The following is a 25,535-nucleotide window of genomic DNA, read 5'->3' as shown; positions in this document are numbered from 1 at the left end:
GATAAATATTTCAAGGAAAGAATGTGAACTCTCAAGTTTGTTATGAAATTTTAAATTGAAAGAATGCAGCTTATAAGATAATGTTTTTAACATATTGGATAAATAGGTTACTGAGAAATAGGAAAAGTTTTGGACACGTATGTCCAGAGCACATGAAAGAAGGCACATGTTTTAACATGTGTATGACGTCACGGAAAATAGAAAGTTCTAGGAATAGAGAAAAAACTTGAGAGTTAGTCAGTCAGTGAAAAAACTCAGAGAGAGTCAGACGTCTAGAAGCGAGACGTCACTTCAAGAAAAAAAATGTGAGACTTTGAATTCTTGGTGATGGAAACACGGCCGTGTGACGAAATAAACCATTATGTGTTTTGTAAAGCTCGTCTTGTGTCTTATGATTCTTACAAAAAGGTAAAGTGGAATTGTATTATATATTTGTGTTATATGTCTTTACATACACGTCTCAACATCATCATGTCCGAACTGTCTGAACACTATATATCCTCACTCAAAGAGCTTTCTTCTTCCATTCAACACAATTAAGGAATGAACTTTTAATATATAAGAATCTCTCCTAACATCAACAATCTCACTAAGTCTCTTACAACAACTTCTCTCTCTCTCTCTCTCTCTCTCTCTCTCTCTCTCTGAGTACATCAACATCCCTCTGAATAATAAATCTCTCTAATAAGAAGAACTCTCTCTAAGACTCTCTTTTATAAGTCCCCCTATATAACAAATAGTATTTTGGTGCCCGTGAACCAGTTTGCATCAGCGATGCAGAAACCGAACCTGGGGTCGATACCACGAAAAAAGAAAAGAAAACAAAACAACACAACGTTTACGAGACGATCACAAAATGCGGAAAAGAAAAAGAAACACAACGTTTTAAAAGGGTCCAACATAATTTAAAAAATAAATAAATAAATAATACCACGAAAAAAAATTACACGATCACAGAAATGCGAAAAAAAAGGAAAAAAAATTGAACACTCACGCACACAGAGAACAAAAGATACAAGAAATATTAAAAAGAAAAAGAAGAAAAGGCCGATATGCCGTAAAAGAAATCCGTAGTAATGCATGGAAATATAGTAAACAAGTCACCATGCGAAATTCATTGATAAATGAATTGGTTTGAAAAAAAAAACACACACACATACACGCAAATGCAGAGATTGGGGGTCACCCATTATTGTTTTGAAATTTGTATGAAGTGTCAATTAGAAATTTGTGTCAATATGAAATCGTTTGGACGAATTGTTGAATTTAATCTGTCAATCAAACACGAATTTTTCAAAGGTCGCATGTAGTCTTTGAAACAGCGTGTAAAGTCTGTTTGGAAATGCATTTTTGTGTTCATAGTTGAACTTTTCGGCTTTTTATTTTTTGTGTGTTTCATTTGAATTTTTTTTGAAAAAAAAGGGACAATTGTTTTGGACAGACTGTTGAATTGTTTGTTACAGATGATTTTTTTTGTTGTTGAAAAAAAGTTATAACTGTTGCAAAATGTTTAAATGTATTAAGGTATTTTTTTGAAAATGTTTTTATGATGTTGAACAAATATTGTAAATTGTCTTATGTATGTAAATGTAATTTGATTTTCACAGCAAGAATTCAAAGTTATCCGTAAATATACATTAGATTTAAACAGTCTAGGTGAAAATAAAACTAGTTAAGACGTATGGTTGGCTTACAGATTCAGTAGAATTTTAGAAGGGGGACAAGAATTAAAATTACGTAAACGGGTATTTAGAGAGTTTTTAGATGTACAACAACATCTCTCTCTTAAAGATTCAACATCCCTCTTAATAAATCTCTCTCACTAAGAAAAAGCATCACTTATAATAAGACTCTTACTTTATCTCTAAGACTCTCTCTCAATGAAACCCCCTATATAACATATATATATATATATATATATATATATATATATATATATATATATAAGATGATGTATGAACATAGACACACCATTCAGCTTATCTGATCTTATATATATATATATATATATATATATATATATATATATATATATATATGAGCTCAGATAAGCTGAACCTACTCACAAACAGGCACATGGTGTGTCTATGTTCATATATCATCCTTCTCTCTCTTTCTCTCTCTCTCTCTCTCTCTCTCTCTCTCTCTATATATATATATATATATATATATATATATATATATATATAAGATGATGTATGAACATAGACACACCATGTGCCTGTTTGTAAGTACGTTCAGCTTATCTGAGCTCATGTATCCATCATCCACACGTCTTATTCTAAAGCCATCAATAACTATAATCAAATTGAAGATGATAAAAAAGAAGAAAGAAACATCTCTCTCAAATGAATAAACAATCATTTGCGTCTTCCAAACTTCTTTCTTCGTTTCGGTCGAAGAAATAATCAATACAAAAGAACGTTTAGCAATTGAATAAACCGTTTTTTTTAATGTATATACTCTCCGGTCGTTGTATTCTTCATTTAGCGCAATGTTATGCATGAGCACAGGATTAATAATAATAAATATCATATAATAATAATAAAATATTTTTATTCAATATTTCTCCAAATACAAAAATGTACAAATGTTAGCGGTAGCGGGGACTTACTTATAAGACACTCTTCCGTCTACATAATAATAGGAAGTAAAGAAAAATATACAAACGCAAAAAGACAACAATAACATAGCCACGAATAATAATCATATTATACTACAACACGCATACATTGTGCACTCACCGAATACAATAATATACAGTACACAGACCCGTACATATACGCATGCATACATATATACACATTCTATCTTTATACAGTTATGGATGCTTATATGTTTATATATTTGTACATACAGGATTCACTCCTAAACTAATTAACCGATAATTATGAATTGTAGAATTAGCTGCTAGACGTAAGGGATCCACATGTGTGTTATATTTAATAGAATCTAGTTTTATACAAAGAAGTAAAAAGGGATGGAAGCCCTTCGTGAAAATTCAGATAAAACCTCTGATTTTTTCTGTGAAAGTTTAACAAACGGGAATTACTCATCAATTAATATTTCTAATATTTCAGTTTCAGCATTTTAAAGGATTTTAAAGGATCATCATATACATCCAACGCATAAGTTGAAAATTAAAATATTTCAGATTTGCATTGAATTTGATTCATAGTAAATTAAGTAAGCAAGATTCTGTGGTTTTAATTTGCTATCAACACTCATTTAACTTAAACTTTAAAATGAAGATCTTTTCTAGTATTGAAATCACCTAATGGATGTGGATTAAAATACGAATTCTAGATTCATTATATTTTTATTTTAATCTTTATAAAGAAAAAAAAAACATGGAACAAAAATATGTTGGGAGAATTTTACCCGTCCTGGGCCAGGTATTCTTCTAACATATACATATAACATGCAGTTAAGATTTACTAAGCAAACTTTGTTCCGCCAGTCAACCACAATCACCCTCATATCCAATTTGAGAAAAAAAGAAACACTTCACCAGAAGCAAATGCACTTGTAATTCAAGATAAACCAATAGATAAAAAAAAAAACGCACCTAGTTATCAAGTTGTATGAAAAGTTATGTTCGTTTTTCTATTGCAAATTTTTAGTTACATTTAAAGATGTCTAACTTCTCGATTTTTGGTTGGTATCATTCTGAAATCAATAATATATTTCCTTTTCTTCCAGGTTTTGTTTATTGGATGTAAATTGAAATTATTGCATTGTTGAACGATGCACGGACTTAAATATGATTCGTGCCAGTCTTTATCTTTAATTGAAAAGTCTTGAATTATTATGAAAAAAGCGGTGGAAATCGCGTTCCGCATGATCTCCCTCGTCCTTCGTTATGATAACGAAAGATCTCACATTACACAGAAAGAAACAAAAATCTAAGAAAATATTTAAAAAAATCTAAGATAATAATATGAAATGATGCCTCGCCCACTATATTCTTCCGACCTCCTCGCACCAACAGATTTTCACCTTTTTAGTAGTTTAAAAAATAGGTTAAGTGGATTAATTTAAGATTAATTATAACATTAATTAGTTTTGTAACACTGATTTACTGTACTTTATATACTTTGCTTTTTTTTTTTGGCGGAAGAATTGTGCTGCAAAAATAAATTAACTGAAGTGTTGACCAATCAAAACCTTCTGCGGAGTGATACAAGTTGCTGGATTACTTCGATTAGGTAGCAGAATCAAATTGAAAAGACAGCCTGTCTTACGACTTCCGACAATGAAGATGTCATATCTTGTAAAGGACACATTCATTCAGATCTTAGCAAAAAATACACTCAAAATAATATCTCCTACCATGTAAAGACTTCAAACAGTTTTGCTTCATAACTATGATTCCACTGATTCCACTAATAAAAGGAAGAGCATTTTATAAGAAATTACTTCGTTATATTAGCTTAGTCAAAAAGCTCGTTTTTAAATGTCATCTTTTTGGCCTACTAAAAATCGGTTTATTTTCCTATTCTTCAAATCCTGTATTTGGTGTAGTCAGTATGTTGATGTCAGTGTACAAACAAAAAGGTTTATTTTACAATTTTGTTGTATTTCAGAGCTGGGGGGAAAAAAAGCAAAACACTACCGACATCTGATTCTGAAAAGGTGAAAAAAACCTATAGAAACCTGCATATATGCCATGTGTATAGGGATAATGTTGTTACAGAACGGGGTTGCTCAATTCCGAAAAGGAAAATTTTCAATAGGAGATGCTCTAGATGTATTAGAATTTTGGGGGAATTTTGTATACTCCTAACACGAAACTAAAATAAAAATAAAATATAAAAAACTCGTAAATGTTGAAAATGGGTTGTTTATTTTCTTTATGGAATATACTTCCAGAATAAACTATTAAAGTTGTTTAAAAAATAATAGAAATATTATTTTATATTAAAAAAAACAGTGTTTACAAAGTGGCGGCGCGCCTTCATGCAGCCATTTTTACGTAATAAAAACAATTGAATTTTACGAGTTAATATTTTTTTTCTTTTTTAAACTTTAAATATTTATCAAACTTTTTCTATTGGTTAACTTTTTACAATATTTTCATTTTATGCCCTTTCCAATAAACCGAATATAATATTTTAGACAAACGATTTTTTTTTAAATTTACTCACCATTTTCAAATATCTATTAAAATTTTAATAATTAATTTATGTACCAAAGTTTTATATATCACAAATTGAAGACAAAAGATCAATAAATAATATATTGTAAATTAAAAAAAAAGAAGTGTTTTTTAGGAAAATGTAAACCCCTTTTTTTCTTAAAGCCACGTTGATTTTTTTAATTGGAAGCCTATGTTTTGCTTATATTGTCTAGTAAGTAATGGACAATGACGACAATTTTTTCTATTTCATTCAATGTTTTCTTTTTTTTTAGATATTAAAAAAATTCACTCGACAAAAAAGAATGAAAATATAATAAATCAAAAATTTATCCTCGAGTGTCTTTTTTTTAAGGCATAATTTGCTATTAAACTTGTTATTTTTTTTTTTTTAAATTTGGTCGTTGCTCCATTAATTGAAAAAAAATTAGGGTTTGAATTACATTTTTCAAGTAGTTATAAGCTTGGAAAGATTGGAGGTCGAATTATTCAATATTTTTTCACGCATTCGTAAGGTCGGTTTCTGACACACCTAGAGATGCTCTTTGTTCTTGCCAGCTAAAGATGATCGACAGTGACCAAGTAAAAATCGTAGTTGAACAAGACTGCCATTTGACAACCAGACAAATTACATTCTCAAGATTACCATATCGAGCGTAGAAAATAGATAACATAAACTCGGTTATGTTTCTAGACGATGTTCTTCTAAAATAAAACGAACGAATATTTTTAAACAAAACTAAACTCCATGCAAAAATGAATCCAACAATCTGAAACATGCCCAATCTGATACTGCTTACGACTCGTAGAGCACGTTTCTTCCGTTAACATTAAAACACAAACCTGGGGTTATTTACCTCATTAGGAAGTGAAACACAAGGTCAGAAGGTGGGGGTTGAAGAGGCAGCTCACTAGAATAAGTCTACTCTGGCCTATAAAAATGCTTGAACAGTCCTGTCGATATTATTCGCTAGGAGCGCCTCAGGCGATTAGCAATAAATTAACCCATTCCCAAAGAGAGAACGTAAAGCCTGGCAGGATAGATCTAGAACTTAACAGAACCATACCTGAGCTGGACAGAACAAAAGGTGATCAACTAAAAATGGTTCAGACTCTGTTGGTTTGATTGTCGAGGACGTATCTTTGGCTTGGTATAAACAGCACGAACTCAAAGTTATCTTTGCAGAGATTAAAAACATTTTATTTAATAACCACAATTTTTGGCTGCATGGAACCTATCATATTTTCTCTCCAGTTATTGCGTGCGAGTAATAGCAGTACACGCTATTGATCTGAATATTTCGTGGCGATAAGGATCTTTTTACATCTTATAATCGACTGTTTTAAACTGTTTCGCTTTCTTTATCGCTAACTTTATGGTAATCCATCACACAAACAACCGAACGGATAGATTATTAGTCAAACAAGGGAGGTAATCGTGATGGAAGAAAATGTCTGAAGGCGGGAAATCCTCTTTTAACTCGCGCGTCAAATTCAGCCGACAAACTCGATATATTCAATGCGCAATAATCCGATCAATATAATTCGCATAAAAACCAACACCATTATAGAGAGGTTGTGCAATCTGCCACACGTCAATAGATGGTGCCAATAGATGGTTCCAATAGTCTTAATAGCAGAATATTCTGAATATTCAGAAGTAAATTACTTTTTAGAGTATGATGTAATATATTTGAGAAATGTTTGGCAATTTCGGTTACAAACGCCATATCACCATTAGCTAGATAATAAGATCGTTGGCAATGACAGCAGCATGAATATTAAAAAATTCTCAATATCCCCCCCCCCAAAAAAAACACATTGAGAATATATGACATAAGTTTTAGAGTATGTGTTGACAAAAAATGTATCGTTACTGCTCTCACAATGTTTCAGCCAATGTAACATTCGATCTTCTTCAGGTGTATCTTGTCAAACCTGTGAATTTTTCTGTCGCACTCGGAAATTTCTATAGAATTTCGAACTGAACCCTTTATTTAATCCATGGATTTAGCATGCTCTCGTTTCGTCAGCTATGGCCGGGTAGAGGTCTTAAATAATTAGCAAATGGCTAAAGTACTAAGTAAAATTCAGTTCTAAACAGCACTTTTCTGGTGCAATCCTCAGTGCGAACGGTATTAAGAAGGTAATTGCGAATTACTTAAGACTTGGCTGATGGAACGAGACCATGCTACCCCGTGGATTAAATAAAGAGTTTTGTTTGAAATTCCGTACAGATTACTGAGTCAGATAGAGATTCCCGAGTTCGATATCTGATGAAGATTGGGGGTTACATCGGCCGAAAACTGGTCATTATCAACTTATCAAGAGATGGGGATTTTCCAGTCGAGTATAGATCACGAAGATTATCAGTGATTAACGCCATCTTCTTCACCGACTTGAACCAACAGTTCAATAACTGAAGTCAAGGAGAAGCTTCATCCTCAGCCATGTTGAACCCTCAACAACATTTCAAGAATATACCAAACAACAGCTTTGGACTAGACGGCTACTAACATGGGAATTATCTCCTCTGAGGCTCTTCCGATTCAGAAGCACCCTGGGTCCAGTGAAAAAACACCTAACCAGGAATAGATCAGTCAAAAGTTGCTATGATAGAGCTACAAAATTGATTCAACCATCCAACCAAGGATCATGCGATGCAACATTGTCTGGCTTCTACTACCCAACCGATGCAACTTGAAAGAATACAAAAATAATTCAAAGAACTGCATAAAATGTTGGAAACTAATATATGACCACATGCTTCAAAGACATGCAACGTAGAAGCTGCCCGAGAGTCTTTAATTTCATTCTTGTTCATTTTTTCTTTTAATTATTGGGGGAAAAATAGACGATAACCACGTCTTTAGTTATATTAGTTGTATAATCCGCTAGAAGACTTTTCATTGTGAAATTAAATCCACCAGAGTGCCTTTCCCTTTATTTGTAAGATAAGCATCCGTTTAAATTTAACATGTATAGCAAAAAAAAAAAAAAAAAAAAAATACTTCGTTACCTTTCAACATTAAGAAATATTATAACTGTTCTAATTGAAAGCTTTACGAACCCGTAAGAATTCATTCTAACTTACAAAAAAAGCCATTAAAATAAAATAAAATTATAAATACACTAAAAACTAAGATTTAGGAAAAGTTAAATATCCACAAAGTGATTAACGACATGAACTGAAAACCTGGGTGTGTTAAGTTCGAATCCATTTCGTTCCACATAAAGATTTTAATCGAATCCATACGTGATCTCTTGTATATAACCTCCCATGGAGGAGATAAATAAAATAAATAAGCAAAAAACAACGAAACTAAAAATGAAAAAACATAATTGATAGAGTAAAATAATCTCTCTTTCTCTCTCTCTCTCTCTCTCTCTCTCTCTCCGCGGATGACGAAATAACAAAAAAAAAAAAAAAAAACAACTATATTATTACTAACAAGGATATAGGCAACAAAATAGAAGACTTCAAAATTAACGTGTAACACCATCTTTTCTCTCTCTCTCACACACACAAAATCTCTCTCAAAATCTCTTAGTTATACACAAGATGGATATTTTTATGTGGGAGTTTATCCATTCCCCACAAAAGGGGTACTCAAGATTTCAGAAAAGATACTTTAATTAATTCTAAGAAAGTATTTTTAGTTCGCGTTTCACACCATCTCGCTTTAAATGTTGATCCTCAATTTTGTTTTTGTTGATCCCCAAATAAAATGAATTTCACAAAAATGTATCCCCAAGACTCTTTGAATGAGTCTTGTTAGTTTTTGACTTTTAAGTAGACACACAAACAAACACACAAACAAACAGACATCTGCTCTTTATATGATACATGTAAATTACGCATATCTTCTCGACGACTATTGTGTTCGTGTAAATAACTATTTAGTTAGGCAAATAGCAGAACGTGCCATATGTCTAAATCTTTTTACTTCATATAATCGGTGCTTTTGACTCGTTGTCGCATATTTATCATAGATTTCAAGGAAAACCTTTTCACAAACAACCGGATTTATTATAAGTTGAACAAGAGAAATAATCATGATCGATGCAAATGTCTGAAGGCTTCAGTGGGAAATCCTATTTTAACTGACGCCTCAAATGCAGCCGACCAAGATGATACATTCGTTGCAAGCAACTACCCGATCGATATAATTACTGTAAAAGCCAGTAGCGATTGAATCATAATGTTGTGAACATTGGATATACACTCTGCAGCATGCAATATATTTTATCGATGCAATTTTCTGAATAATTATTCAGAAAAATACATCGATAAAATATTTGAAATTTTGTAGAAGAGTGATAGAGAGGAGATTAGTATGAGATCGGTCACTTAATGAGTTACTTGCAATTTGCAACTAACCAGAACACATGAAACGGAGTTACAAAATATATATATAACTGAATACCATACTGAGGAATGTTTTAGCATCTATTTTTGTATGATTAAAAAAATCATATAAAAAGTCTTAGGGAAACACACGTGAACTAATTCAGCCTTAATATAATAATATATTAAATAAATGCAGAATATTTCAGTTGGGTAATGCTCTGAATTTTTAGTAAAACTATTAACATGATAGTTTATTTGTTAAAAGGTGTTGGTTCCTAGTAGAGGACCCAGTAGCATAGATTGGGAGGAGTCATAATGCCTTAGTGCTGGGACAGTGTATGCGTGAGTGTGTTTTTGTGAATAAGTGTTTAAAATGTACGTGTATGTGTGTTTATAATGATGCAGAGCTGAAATCAACATTGAAACAATATGGCGGTTATTTCATCAATATGGCTGCTAATGAATCAATATGGCTGCCATGAAACCAATATGGCGGAGTGTCTTGGCGCAGACGATTGAAAAGAAACAATGCATTAACGTAGATTTGCAGAAGACTTAACGAGTGTTCTGCGATGGAGAAAATAAGCGAATCTATTTTTAGTATTCGCTTTTTGTGGAAATTCTCTTTAAGAAGTAATTTTCTCTAAGCCTTTTCTATGTTTCATTTAAGAAAAGACGAATACAAAAATGATGGATATTTTTTGCAAAATACGGAGAAAAAAAAAACCCCTTAAATAAATGAAAAATCCACAAGAAATATATTCTAAATTTATCAAATTGGTTATTTATAGAAGACAAGCTTCTTTTCCTGGAAATAGAATTCTAACAATTTTGTACTTTTTCATCCAATTTTATTCCATGTAATTTAAAAGCGGCCACTCAAATGGATTTCGGCTTTTTACGTTTTATTCTTAAGTAATACCGATATTGTATAAGGTTGAATTGCCTATTGACAAAATAGGTTGACTGGTATATCGAATAATAATAATAATAATAATAATAATAATAATAATAATAATAATAATAATAATGATGATGATGATGATGATGATGATAATAATAATAATAATAATAATAAGCTAATACTGAACGACTCTATATTAAAAAGAAAGTCGAACGAAGAGGGTTATTTTCCATAGAAGACTGTGTAAATGACACAAGAAAAGAATCATAAAAATACATAATGCTGAACACCGAAAGAATAATTACTGCAGCCAAAAAAACATTGAAAAAGCAAACAAGACAAAAACAAACAAAAAAATCGAGGAATAAGACGAGAAAAATGGGAAAAGAAACAACTACACGGACGGTTCATAAGGATAACAAAAGATGAGACTAACGAAAACACTTGGAAATGGCTACAAAAAGGAAACCTAAACAGAGAAACTGAATCACTAATAACAGCTGCACAAGATAACGCGATTAGAACCAACCATATCAAAACAAGGATCGACAAGACACAAGAAAACTGCAAATGCAGACTCTGGAGACAAAGAGACGAAACAATAAAGCACATAATAAGAGAATGCAGTAACTAGCTCCCAAAGAATATACAAATAGACACGGTCAAATTTTGAAGAAAGCACACTATGAATTATGCAGACAACTGAATCTTGAACACTCAGACAAATGGTACAAACACAAACTGACTGTAGTGCTTAAAAATGAATGTCACAAATTCCTATGGAACACTGATATGCAAACGGATAAGCCCATCCAAGCAAGGAAGTCGGATGTCATACTAGTTTACAAGAAGGAAAAGGTCTGCCAGATCGTAGATTTTTCAGTTCCAGCAGACCACAGAGTGGAGGTTAAGGAGACTGAGAAGTGGAGCAAATACATTGAACTGGCCAGAAAGCTCAAAAGGATATGAAAGATGAAAAAAGTCAGAATAACACCACTAGTAGTAGAAGCGCTAGGAACAATATCGAATTTTGAGCCACAGCTGTTTTTTTTCTGCGTAGTGAATGTATCGTTTGCCAGGAGAGAGTTGCTTGGTTATAGAACGTCCTGGGAATGCAACCAGCTCCCCGGGGGAATAAACTATATCAAACGATAGGCACATGGAAACATCAATCGCTAATAAGATATAACAGATAACAGCAATGCAAACAGCTGAAATATTAAGGAAAACCCTTGAATGCGGAGATTAACACACATGAACTATAGACTGAAAATGCTACAGATGTAAAACACAAAGGAGCATAACACGAAATCATGAAAATTGTATAATTGTAGTTAGCCCTCTGCGCCCCTGCATTCCTTCCATTTTTTTTTATATGTCAACAAAAAGCTGACGCCATACCAAATAAGCAAGGAGGGTCAAGGAGGATAGAAAGACTGAAGAAAGAAAGCATTAACCAGACTTCCGCTGGATGAGTGCAAAGAGGACTGAGACCTTGGGAAGCTTTTTGCCACCCAAATTCCAGTGAAGTCGTCGTCAATGAGAAATCAATGGTAAGCAGCTGTTACGATAACGCAAATTCATCTGCAACTATTATCGAAAGAGGTTGAGAGTACTGGAAATCTGGGGAAACTTGTTGTCACTCTGATTCCAGAGAACACCACAAGTTGTTCTCAAAGAGAAATCTTTGATGATGGCCTCTGTGACTACTCCTAGTAAATACTATTAATGATGAAATCATTGGTACACTTGAACTCATTAAAGTGCATGTATAAATGCGTATGTGCATGGAAGGACATCCGGTATAGTTTTGAGTCAAATTTAGGAAAGCATGAGAGTTTCAGGGGATACAGTCTCTCAGCATCCAACAACTGATGCAGGCACTTTGTTTTATGCCCCAGTAATTATCAGCATGAAAAAAAAATGTTTCTGGAAGTCAGGGGACCTGTGTCATTTTCTGATTTTGTAGGCATGTCCAGGTGAATTAAACATGAATTTTTATCCCAATGGGGATAAAAAAATATGATTTAATTTGTTGTTGGTGAGAGGAACAATTATTTTGTATGTGGCAGTTATTAGACATTGGAACTTCAATGAATCCAATCCTGGAGAAGTAGATGTTCAGCATATGGAAAGTATTTGCCTGGTCACACGTCTCTGAATGGTCTCCAGACGGCCAATGTTCTAGACAACATAGAGGTTCTAGACCGATGTGCATTCAAATTGTGGGCGTTGTATAGTTGCGTATAGTTTTTAATACAAGAGGCGTTTAATAAGTAATGCCCCTGATTTACTCCTCTTAGCAGTTCACCAACGAGACTTAGTATCAGTTATTAGTCTTGCTCTACATAGAAACCACCCAGAGTTATGCATTTTCCCATTGTTAAATGCAACTATGTAGACCGCTTTTGTGAAACACCTAGGTTGATCCTTCAACCACAACACGATTTCGGAAATTAAGGCTGCCTCCTCTGGGAAATGCTTTCCTTTCAAAAACAACTTCATGGGTGGAAATAGAGGGTACAAGATCAGGAGAGTAGGGGAATCGGGAAGGATTTTATAGCCCCACACCCATGCTTCTGGTTTGACAACATGCGCGTTGTGAATGGGGCCTTGTCTTGCAGGAAGATACCTCCGCTGATTTTGCCTTGCTTCTTGATTTTGATAATTTCTTCTGTTTAAAGCATAATAGGATCTTGGAATTGTGGTACTCTTTGCCAGGAAATCTGTCATCACTACTTTATTCTGGTCCCAGAAAACTGTTAGCATGATTTTGTCAGTGGAGAGCTGTACTTTTGTCTTCTTTGGCGGTGGTGAGTCTAAGTGCTTCCACAGCATTGGTTGGAATTTGGTCTCTGGGTCATAGTGATGATCGACTAAATTTTCATCCTGTTTAAGCAGTCTTTTGAAAAGCTGATTCATCTTTCTGGCACATCTCCAAATTTATTCTCGAAGCCCCCAATGCTTTCTTGGTGTCAGCAATCTGAGAATTCATTTGGCAGATACCTTATGCATATGCAAATGATCGTGACTGGTAGTTTCCACAGATCCTGTACTAATCTTGACATCTTGTGCTATTTTTGCGAATAAACACACATATTTCTACATTCGTACAACTGATTGCCTAATGTGTGCAATTATATATATATATATATATATATATATATATATATATATATATATATATATATATATATATATATGAATATCTTTTGGGGGGAACAGAACTTTATAATAGCTAAATATAGACCAAATTTTAGCATAATGACTTAAAAAAATAAAAGTGAAAACACCAGCTGACCGATTTGGTAAATCGCCGACACGAGCTAAATCGAGGTATAACTATGATTAAAAAATAATATGAAATCGAATTATCACGAGGGGCACACACACACACACACACACACACACACACACACACACACACACACACACACACACACACACAAATAGAACGAGGAGGAAAAATTAAAAACCATATTAAGTCCTAAAAGATTTTCGTTTTGCTTACAAAGAGAATTAATAAAGTCGTTTAGACCTGTTGAACTAGGTACGAAATCTTCCATTTGTTATTCTTTAAATTCATTATGTTTGAATTTGGTGTATATTTGCTAATATATATATATATATATATATATATATATATATATATATATATATATATATATATATATATTTCTTTACAAAGGAATCGCCACTTATCAAGGCCCAGAGACCAATCGAGGATAAGGGTTAAAGAGTGTACAGTGGTTAAAAGGACAAAATCAAAGTAATCGTTAGAAGTGTAAAGTTGGTAAATTGGATTAATTAAGGGGAACGGCTCATCAAGAACTTGTTTGCATTGAACTTGAAGACGGCCATATTGTAGTCAGTTGGAAAACGGGTAAACGTATTCCATTTTAGATCAGGAATAAAGGTCAAACCCAGAAGCTTGTCAAAACATGGAGCCTTCCCATATATATATATATATATATATATATATATATATATATATATATATATATATATATATATATAAAATGAAAATTACAATTGAATTTACCAAAATGATCCAAGATGGTAAAATTAAAGTAAATTATAAATATTAAAGAATTAATATTTATAATATTATCTCTTAATATTTATAAAATTATCTTTTATATCATAAAAAAAGTTAAGTCTTATACTCCAGGCTCTAAGTCATGTCGCCTCTGCACAACCGAAGCTATAACTATAATTACTTCCCCTCTAAGTAGCAATATAATAAATTCTAAAAATGAACTGATCTCTTTCTGTAAACATAAGTCCAAATTTAATTATGGCAATTTTGAAATTACATAGTTATTACTTTTACCCTTTATATAGATATAATTTATTTTTTCTTTAACTTTATCGTTTTTCGACATACTTCTTAATACTTTATAATTTAATAATCCTTTATTTTAATTCTTTATCTCTTCTTTGCATGGCCGGTTTTTTATCTGCATTTTCTGTTTTATTTATTTATTTATTTTTATCTGCATTTTCTGTTTTATTCTTTAAACTTTCCTATCTATCTAATATATCAATATACCCACACTTTCATATCTTGTATGTATATTTACTTAAATTTTACTATATGAATTTACTTATTTTTTTATTTATTTTTTTAAATCTTTTTTTTCCTGAAATTGCAGATACCGGCCATCTTCTCCCCTTAAATAATTTTTATTTTTATTTTTTAATTTTATTCTTATTTTACTTTATTTTATATTATATATTATAGTTTATATTTTATTATATTTCATTTTTTATTTATTTATTTATTTATTTTCTATTTATTTATTATATATTTATTTATTTATTTTTATTTTCCTTTTAATGTCGTTTAACAATTCTTGCTGACACCTTTTTTTTTATAAGTGACCTGTACATTTCAGTTGACCTATATTATTTTGCCCTATATATATTTTCGCGCCTTTAACATTTCCTGTCTGGGTCAGTTTGACTTTTGCTTCCCTTTATTTTATATTTTATATTTAACTTTATCATTTTTTTTATCCTTTCTCTTCCCAGATTTTTTTAATTTATAGTTATGCCTCGGAAGTAGAGTGTAAAGCACATCTTATTTTTCTTTTATTAATATTATTTTTTCCTTGTACACACTTTTTTGTGAATTATTCCATGGATTTCTGCGTTTGGATTATTATGGACCATCTTCTTCCAATTACGGGATTTCTTTGGATTTTACTTGTACAAATGGAAATTCTTTTAACTTTCTTGAAGTTTTACATTTGGATTTTACCGTCACTGGATTTTTTATCTTCCACCAGACTATCCATTAATGTGTAATCACCTTTTTCTTTACCATATTCCCTCTGCTTAACTTATTTTGTTTTCAAGTAAGATCTTTGACTTATTTGTTGTTTCATCAAATACTTCTGCATGCAAAATCCGATCCTGCATTTTGCTAATTCCTACCCTCTGATGAGAAGGAGAGTATTTCTTCGAAACTCCGCGGATTAAGGACTATCCATTTATCTAGTGTTTCCTTTTCAGATTAAATATGTTTTTAACTCATTTCAAAGTGTTTTTTAACATATTTCATCAACTGTTTGCTCATATATATATATATATATATATATATATATATATATATATATATATATATATATATATATGTGTGTGTGTGTGTGTGTGTGTGTGTGTGTGTGTGTGTGTGAATAATAGTTGTATGGTTTTTGCTTCCTAGATGTAAATCCATTGAAACTTCGGTGTTTATTAAAGAGTTCTCAATGAATGAATAGCGCATGTTTATAATATACTTATTTATACAAACATTATTGGCTACATATGTGCATACATCTTTCTACTGAGATTTCTAGTAGGAGATCAAGCGTTATCAGGCCAGCAGACCGAAAGTACTTTTGGTATGCCACGTTACAGAAATATGTATACACGTATGTAGCCAATAATGTTTGTATAAACAAATATTTTCTATATTTCTACTATTATATAAAAGGAACTTTAATGCACGCCATTACATATAAAAATAATTTTATTAAACAAACAGTAGCAATGTACACTATAATGTATTGTGGACTATGTCATTGCAATGAGGTATGTGAAGCTTCTTCCAGGTGCACCGCGAAGGGTCCCCAACTAGAGCAGGTAATTAATCGGTTTGATTGAAAAATGATCAATTTCAATGAGTTCGATGACAATAAAAATATGGTAGTGTGAAATATTCGGTGATCATCATTCGATACCAGGCAAGGTCGGTCTCCCTGCTAGCATATATATATATATATATATATATATATATATATATATATATATATATATATATATATATACCTATTTTAGTATCATATAAACGGAACTTTGTCTATGTGTGTGTGTGTGTGTGTGTGTGTGTGTGTGTGTGTGTGTGTGTGCGTGTGCGAGTTCGTTCCCTATGGACTTGAATACGGCTGTGTCGATTTTTATAAAATTTCACACAAAAATACTTTATGTGCCTGACAGTGTTGTCATATAGGTTTTGTATCAGCATGCCTTCAACAAGTATCGATCATCGATAATCAAAAATATTTGATGGAAGAAGGAACAATTGATTTTGACCAAAGTTAACACCTTTCACAACCTAATATCACAAGTACATTTGACAAGTTTTATTACTATACAAGCAGAAAGGGCCGACATATAAAATCAACAGTAGGTTCTTTAATATGACAGAGATGCGTTCGAAATTAATGTTTCTATTTAAAGCACAATTGCACAATGATACTTGACTTTTTCATTTTAAATTAAAATTAAAGCCATTCCCCAGAAGCGGTGGGGCTCTCCATTTGACGGAGGTTGAGACTCCCGAAACTCTGGAGAATGCCGGGCAACTATGCTTGTGTTATTTGTTAAGTATTATTGTATGCCCAGGCAGCGGCAGCCGTCCCTACTGAAAGTTATGAATTTTATTATTTTTTTATGGAACCGACATATAAATCTGATTGTTTGGTGAAAGTGACAATTTGATATCATTTTGAGAAACATAACAAAATATAATTTCGTTTCCGATGCCAGCGAGTCCCAACTTGGGGACGTCTGACCTCTGAGCACAATATCAGACCGAGGAGTCATGGGGTTGACCTCTTCCGATCGTGAGAAACACAACTAAGAGCATTCGCAGACTCACAGGTACATGCAGGGAATCGGGAAGACCCCCTGGGCTGACATACTTACCGGTGATTCGTCTAGGGGACAACCGAACCTACCCCGATACCTCCGTACATGAGCGAATCCCTCTACGAAAATCAGTTGAATTGAAGCTGAGTTTTGAACGAGTCTAATACTAATCGAAGAGTCGTCGTCACCTCTCTCTTCCCAACCTATCCACCGCAAAACTGGGAGTAATTAGATCTAATTGGGACTCAATAGTGTTTGTTAAAAATCAACAACTGAACAATTGTATATAAGTTTATATCATATTTTGTATGTTTAACTTGAATTAATAAAGTAGAATAGATAGATCTGAGTCTGTCTTTCTTTTGTGTGCATGAAAATCTAATCACTTCCAGCATGACAGCGGCATATCACCCTGAAGGTGAAATCGACTCTGACCAAATCGATCAACAAATCCTGCTGCGCCTAGAGATCCTGCGAAGAATTCCCTGTGAAGAAAGAACACGACGCATATGTGACAAGAGGATCCCTGTTAAGGATCGCTGAGGGTTCACACATTACCACTGCAAAAGCAGTAAAGTCAAGCCTATAAAATAAAAAGGAGGTTGTTTGATATGACAAGGATGCGTTCGGAATGCATGTATCTATTTTGAGCACAATTTAAGAGCGGTACTTGACTTTTTCATTTTAAACTTTAATTCAAGCCATAATATATAAAAAAATAATTTCATAAAATCAACAGTAGGTTCTCTATAGTGCAATGTAGACTATAATGTATTGTAGACTAAGTCACTGCGAGGAGGCATATACAGCTTACTCCTGAAACACCGTGATGGGTCCCCAACTAGAGCAATGATTTGATTGAAAAATGGGTCATTTCACCGATTTCGATGACAATACAGATGTAGAAATGTGAAACACTTGTTGATTATCATTCAATCCGGACAATGTAGGGTCTTCTTGCTAGCAATACATAGATATAATTCTATTTCTATATACCATAATATAAAAATAACTTTGTGTGTGTGTGTGAGTTCCTTCCTCATAGGTTCCGAAACGGCTGAGCCAATCTTTTGCAAATTTCACACAAAGCTAATTTATATGTCCAGCAGTGTTCTTAGATATGTTTTGTACAGAAATTCATCCGATAAGTATCGGAAATCGAAAAAAATCCGATCCTAAAACTATTCTTTTTTTTATATAGATAAAAAAGAAGAATTTTTATAGAGAAATATTTTACGTTACACCGGAAAAGGGAGTTAATAAAATCTCAACACATCATTTCTTCTTAAAAAGAAAAGAAAAGAGATTTATTGCCATCTGGATACAGTGGTAGAACACTCGACAACAGATCGAATGGTCCCCCAGTTCAAGCCGACTGTATCTTATCATTTAATTTAATTTTTTTTGTTAATGAATTTAATTTACGATAAAAGAAGAGGTACCATTTAAAATCGCCGCAAATCATTTCTTTGTTTGCATATTTTAAGAATAAACATTAATCAGAAGTGACTTTTCCAGGTCATTCATCATCAAGTCCAAATATCAGCGGACGTGATATTGTAAATAAGGACGGAGTTTGGTGAACGACATTATAATTATTATTTTTTAATTTTTTTTTTTCCGAATTATTCCACCGGACGAGTTATTTCTCGTAACATTTAATATTCAACAAGAGGATTGATTCTATAATAATATGCAATCTGCGTAAATTAAAATATCATGCTTCAGCTTATTGTATGACTGGGCAACGTCGGGCGTCCAGCTAGTATATGTATAAATGCATATATATATATATATATATATGCAAACACACACACACACACACACACACACACACACACACACACACACACACACACACACACACACATATATATATATATATATATATATAGTAAGTTATAAAAATATACTCATAACTAACTACACAGTGACGTTTCACTCTCGCATGCAATCATCCTGCGAGGCTCTACGCACTGTTAGAGTAAATGCTGAAAATTTATACAATATATTACATATAATGTATTATATATTTATATATGAAACAACGATAAATTATATCAATATGTGTGTATGTGTGTGTGTGTGTGTGTGTGTGTGTGTGTATGATTATGTGACTTGTGTGAAGGTGATAGTTTTTGTAGATTTGTGTGTCTGTAGGAATCGAACTAATTTGCATAAACTTTATCTTATTTGTGTGTATTCCCAGATAGTTATTAGCTACTAACTTTTCTCTGTGTATTTATACTGCAATCATCGCCAAACACAATCCTTTCACCGAGAAGTGAACACAGATAAAGAGCGTAGAAGTCCGATTATAAGTCGATCAAAGTCTTTTACATTCAAACTTCTTCATCCACGTCACTAATTTCCCCTGGAGACATCTATAATCCTTCGTTAGTCCATTTAATGCGAACGGATTCTCCGACTTTTATGGCATTTGTATGTTTCTTCCAATCCAGATATTATGAAGACAAAATCCAGAACACAAATTGTTAGATCGTGGGCGTCGGGTAGCGACTATCACAGAAGGAGAACGATGACACTTATTCACTTTCAATTTATATGTGATTAAACTTAACTGTGCACCCATTTAATTATCTTGTAGCTTTTTCTGGTTATTGTCAGAGGGTACTCATGGAATACAAACACTCCTATCTATCTGGATATATGCGATGTAATCACGTTGAAGCATCGGTTCCCGTTAGATCACTGAAGTTAAGTGACATTGAACTTGGTCAGTATAAAAATGGGTGACCATTTGATAATATCAGGTGCTGTATATGTTCTGACGCCTGTAGAAGGATGGACACTGCCAGGCTATACTTGTCGAAGACACTGGAAATAAACGCCGGAAGGTTAATAGACTCATCCATCATTCATCTATCCGGATATTAGATAATCATCTTTCACTATTTGTGAATGTATAAAAAATAAGGTTATAATCGGAATTTGTGCACGTAAGTTTTAAATTAAGTAGCTGAATGTAAATTTCAGTTAGAAATTACGAGTAAAAAAGAGCTACGTGTACAGGAATTTGCGTTATAAGAGAAAGTCAGCAGTACACCTCACAGTATACTATAGCTATATAGATGGCACTATCTTCACACTGACTAGATAAACCTAAATCACATTCCAAAAATTAATATCCAACCTTATAGGTCCCGCACTATAAACCAAGTTCCAACTCAGGTCTTATCGATATTGAAATAAATAGGTTACTCCCGTGGATTGAATAAAGGGACTCATTCGAAAGTCCGTGCATGTTCTCGAGTTAGTTGGAAAGTTTCCCGAGTTCGACAAGATACAACTGAAGAACGTCGGAGGTTACATTTACCGAAACGTTATAAGAATAACACTTAATATGAGAACAATAACCGGATAACCAAAATATTACAACTCACACTATGTTACACGAGTACTAAACTGCAACTGGTTTAACTTCAAATCTTTAAAAATCAACCAATCTGCTATCTACTTCGTATTAGATGTGAATATTAAAGTCTCCGTTTTTTTCTGTTTGAAGATGATGCTTAGATATTTTCTTTTAGCATTTAATATAAAGTATCCGAGCACACCCACGATTGTATTATTAATATATCACTACTGTAAGAAAAATAAAATTATAAAACACAGATTTCATAATTGGTTTTTACTCCCGTGCTTTTATAATATGCAATTTCCAACAAATTAATGAAAAATATGAACAAATCGTAAACTTAAAAAAGTGAAGCATTCTTTAATATAAAAAATTAAAAGAAAAATCTTCTATATACACATCACTATCAAACAAAACAAAAACGCACTCTAATATCTTACATACATATGCATAAAACATTTCTACGAAAACCTAAATTAGAAATCAGGAAATTGTTACATTTTTGTCTCTTTTATGTTTATCAAGCCTTTTCTTAAGTTATGTTGAATTTCACCAATATATATTTTAGTGATATTATTGCACGGGAAAGTATTATTTCTGCTTTAGATTTAGGTGTTTTAGGGAAACATTTTATTGTTTGTAGTGTTTGTTTTATGGTTTGCGGTTTAGTTAATACAGTTGGGATTACTTATGTAGTGTGTGAACTATTGTATTATGGGTAAAGGCATGCAATCAAATATGTATTGGGGAAACTCTTAAGAAAATATTTTCTGAACATAAAAAGGGATAAAAAATACCAATTTCCTTAATGCTCTATTTTCTCGTATATTGCAACAAGGCGATTCTTTTAACTTGTAACAATCTACACTCATTAAGTCTATTAAAATACATCTCGTCAAAGACTCCTTGAATCAGCATTTATTATAAACTATTACAAATATAAACAAACCTCTCTACGATAACTTAAACTAGAAATCTCAATGAGACAAACAACATCACACACACGATAAAAACAACGTTAAAATACAAACAACATCACACACACGATAAGAACATCGTTAAAACAAACAACATCACACACACGATAAAAACATCGTTAAAATACAAACAACATCACATACACGATAAAAACATCGTTAAAATACAAACAACATCACTCACACGATAAAAACATCGTTAAAATACAAACAACATCACACACACGATAAAAACATCGTTAAAAACACAAACAACATCACACACACGATAAAAACATCGTTAAAATACAAACAACATCACACACCATAAAAACATCGTTAAAATACAAACATCACACACACGCACGATAAAAACAACGTTAAAAGTACAAACACGGTAACAGCAATTAACGCTGGAATTCCACGCAAAGAAGGCAACAAAGTGTAGGCGAAACACAACAAAACTTAGATACTAGAATACACGAGACCAAAAATGCCGTTAAAATAAACGAACATCAAAACACTATGTTAAATTTCAACCATACATTTAATTTTATTGAAGCGTAACAAATAAAAATTATATTTTCGCTGATTCCGCCATTATTTCTCCGATATAATGACGATATAAAAACGAATAGTTACACACTGTAGCTAAAATCATACTTCAAGATAACAGCATTACGCATACCTAAATTATAATAAATAACTTTATAAATATAGAAATATTACGTGAAATAGTCCTCAACTAGAGTTTCTTGACCTATCTAAAACTAGTTATGGACTTGAGCATGCCGGACACAGACACAAGGTTAGTTTTTAATGTTATTCTTTGGCCTAGAACAATTTTTTTCACTGACTGCGAATAAAAGCAAAACTACATGCAGCATTAGAAGAGATTGCAATATTAATTTGCAGAAAATATTTGTAAACATTACATGTCAAACAAATTAGGCATAAAGCCATCAAAAGTTAGGGGAGAAAATGTGTCGTTGGTCATCTTTCATCTAAAGTGATGAAAATGTCAATCCCACTCATAACTAGATTCATGCAAGTCACCACCATACAGCGTTTACATTAGAAGGAGCATCCTACTTAAGATAAACCAAAATTTATTACCCAAAATTTGTTGGAAATTTTATTTTCCCAAAATATATTTGCATACAAAGATTTTATTGCTATAAAACGATGTGTGCGTGTGTGGGGGGGTCAGAACAAAAAATAAATAAATAATGGTTCTTCTAGGCAAAAGGCCAAACAATTCTGCAAGTTTTTTATTTATTTTAAAAGCTTTTAAAAAGACTTCTGGTTCCCGGTGTGCGCTCCCCCTCTCTCTCTCTCTCTCTCTCTCTCTCTCTCTCTCTCTCTCTCTCTCTCTCTTTCTCTCTCTCTCTCTGTGTTGATTGTAGTAGACTGGAAGATGGCGAGGTTGGATAGTCACGTTGATTTGTCTAAGTCGCGTCTTCATTCTTTTGCCAACGCGTTAGTGTTGGGCAGTGATATCAGATGATTTACTTGAATCTGTTACAATCCTTTTAAATAAGTTATACTTGTATTTTTCTAAGATGTAGCTTTTTAGTATGGACATGAATTTGTTTTCATTAATTTCTCATTTAAACATTTCGTAATGAATGAAAAATAGTGTTGTTAATTTTTTATATGAAAATATATTATATTAAAATATTATATGCAATATATATCAAATCTATAAAATTAAGTTAGTTGGATTCTCCAAATTAGATGTCTAGAGCTTATGTTCTACAAAACTAATATTTGACTGGATATCTGGGGCATTATCTAGAATAACTATCAAAATAACGGAGTAAAAAAAATAAATATACAACAAATTAATGTTATTAAAGGAAAGCTAAGTTACTCTTCTACCTGCCTGCGTAACAAAACAAAACAAAATACTGGTAAAACATTACATTTTCGAACGATTGGTGACATTTAATAAGTGTGTTTCTATCTGTATTTTGTTTAGTTTTCGATTTTTACGCGATTATCGTTGTAGATTCAATCGCAAAGGAGACAAAGAACAGGACAAGCAATAACTCGATTCTTTTTTAACAACGACATTTCCTTATTCTCGCACCACGCGTGACTTCTCGTTACGGCTATAACCTCACTCACATCGTCAACTCTCTAGCATGCTCTTTCTCATTAAAATTTTTTTTTCTTTACAGTGACGCCATGTCGCATTCTGTATGCATTTGCATACGCGCGCCCGCAAACAATAGGTCATATATTTGATATAACTTTATTCTTGACTTTCTATTGGAACCACAAGACGTTGTAATTTTCTACATTATGCTAAAGTTGCGTTTCTCCCAGCTTCCAAAACGTTGAGATGATTTTTCTTTCGTCTTAACTTGTCCGACTTTTCACGTCTGACTCCAAACTCTAAACTAACAGATTACGTGTATTATCAAGTTATCGCGTTACGCCATTAACTCCACGTGACAAAGACACAAATCGGATGATCTACCTTCGTCACGTATTTTGTTTGTCATAACTATAACTAGGACAACAGCATATTCTTTTTATTGTTTTGACTCTCGAGTGTGTATTCGTTCATATCTTATATGCTTTTATATAGAGTGATGTGGTTTTCGGTTCATTAACTGTGTCTGACTGTGTCTGACTGTGTCGGATATATAACCGAGATTTTAAACAATCAAAAGAATGTGCTGTTGTCATAGCCCTAGTTATAACATTCTTTTTCACCAAGTTAACATTTTTTTTGGGGGGGGGGGCTGTTTTAACATAAATAATTTTATCTATAAATACTTTTTTCGCTTTGATTACATTCTTGCTGACATTCTATATTTTACAAATATCAATAACGTTATAAGACTACTCGATCAGATTACTTGGCATCACCTGGCAGTGCTCTACATAACATCACAACGTTTCGGCCGATGTAACTCTGCTTATAATATTCAGGTGCATCTTGTCGAAGTCGGGAATCTGTACGGAATTTTGAACCCAAGCAATTATTTTATTCACTGGGAGTAGCTTGTTCTCGTTTCGTCAGCCATGACTAAGTATAAGTCTTAATTAATTAGCTTATGGTTGAATTTTCAACATCCATAAAACTGTCACTTAGAGCTTTTCACTTACATCCGTTATGCCACATTAGTCCGAATAATTCAGATAATACAAATTATGAATTATCTTCTTAAAAAAATCCGAAACATCACTAGCATTTGTTCATTCCAACATATTTCTGTGAACAACAGCCGATTTTAAAAGAACTAATCCGTTTCGTCGTCACAGTCTTTTTTAGTCGTTCGTCTTAAAGGTCCATTTTTCCATTGCAGCAAAAATAGCCGGTTATTCGTATTTACGCTGTTATATATAACAGCGTAAATACGAATAGATTTAGATTGATAGAGTTGTGCATTCGTTCTTAATCCGCACAATCCCCCGAAGAATTGTTCAACGAGGGAGTCCATTATCGATTTTTCGTTCGCCGCTGAACCAAGGAAAGCAAATACAAATTGCTACACTTTATTTTGCTGCTTTATTTTACGCATTGCCGAAAACGGGACATGGGTCGATGTCTCTCTTCATCATTCTTTGTTTTGACGTTTTATATTCAGTTTTATATTGACAGCGTTAATAAACGAGCAGTGAAGGATTGAGTAGTTAGAGGGCGTGGGGGTTGGAGC

The sequence above is a fragment of the Euprymna scolopes genome, chromosome 35 (genome assembly GCF_053919585.1).
Source record: "Euprymna scolopes isolate OS-2025 chromosome 35, ASM5391958v1, whole genome shotgun sequence".
NCBI lineage: Eukaryota > Metazoa > Mollusca > Cephalopoda > Sepiida > Sepiolidae > Euprymna > Euprymna scolopes.
The sequence above is the reverse complement of the archived record's forward strand: the minus strand, read 5'-3'. Positions refer to the sequence as shown.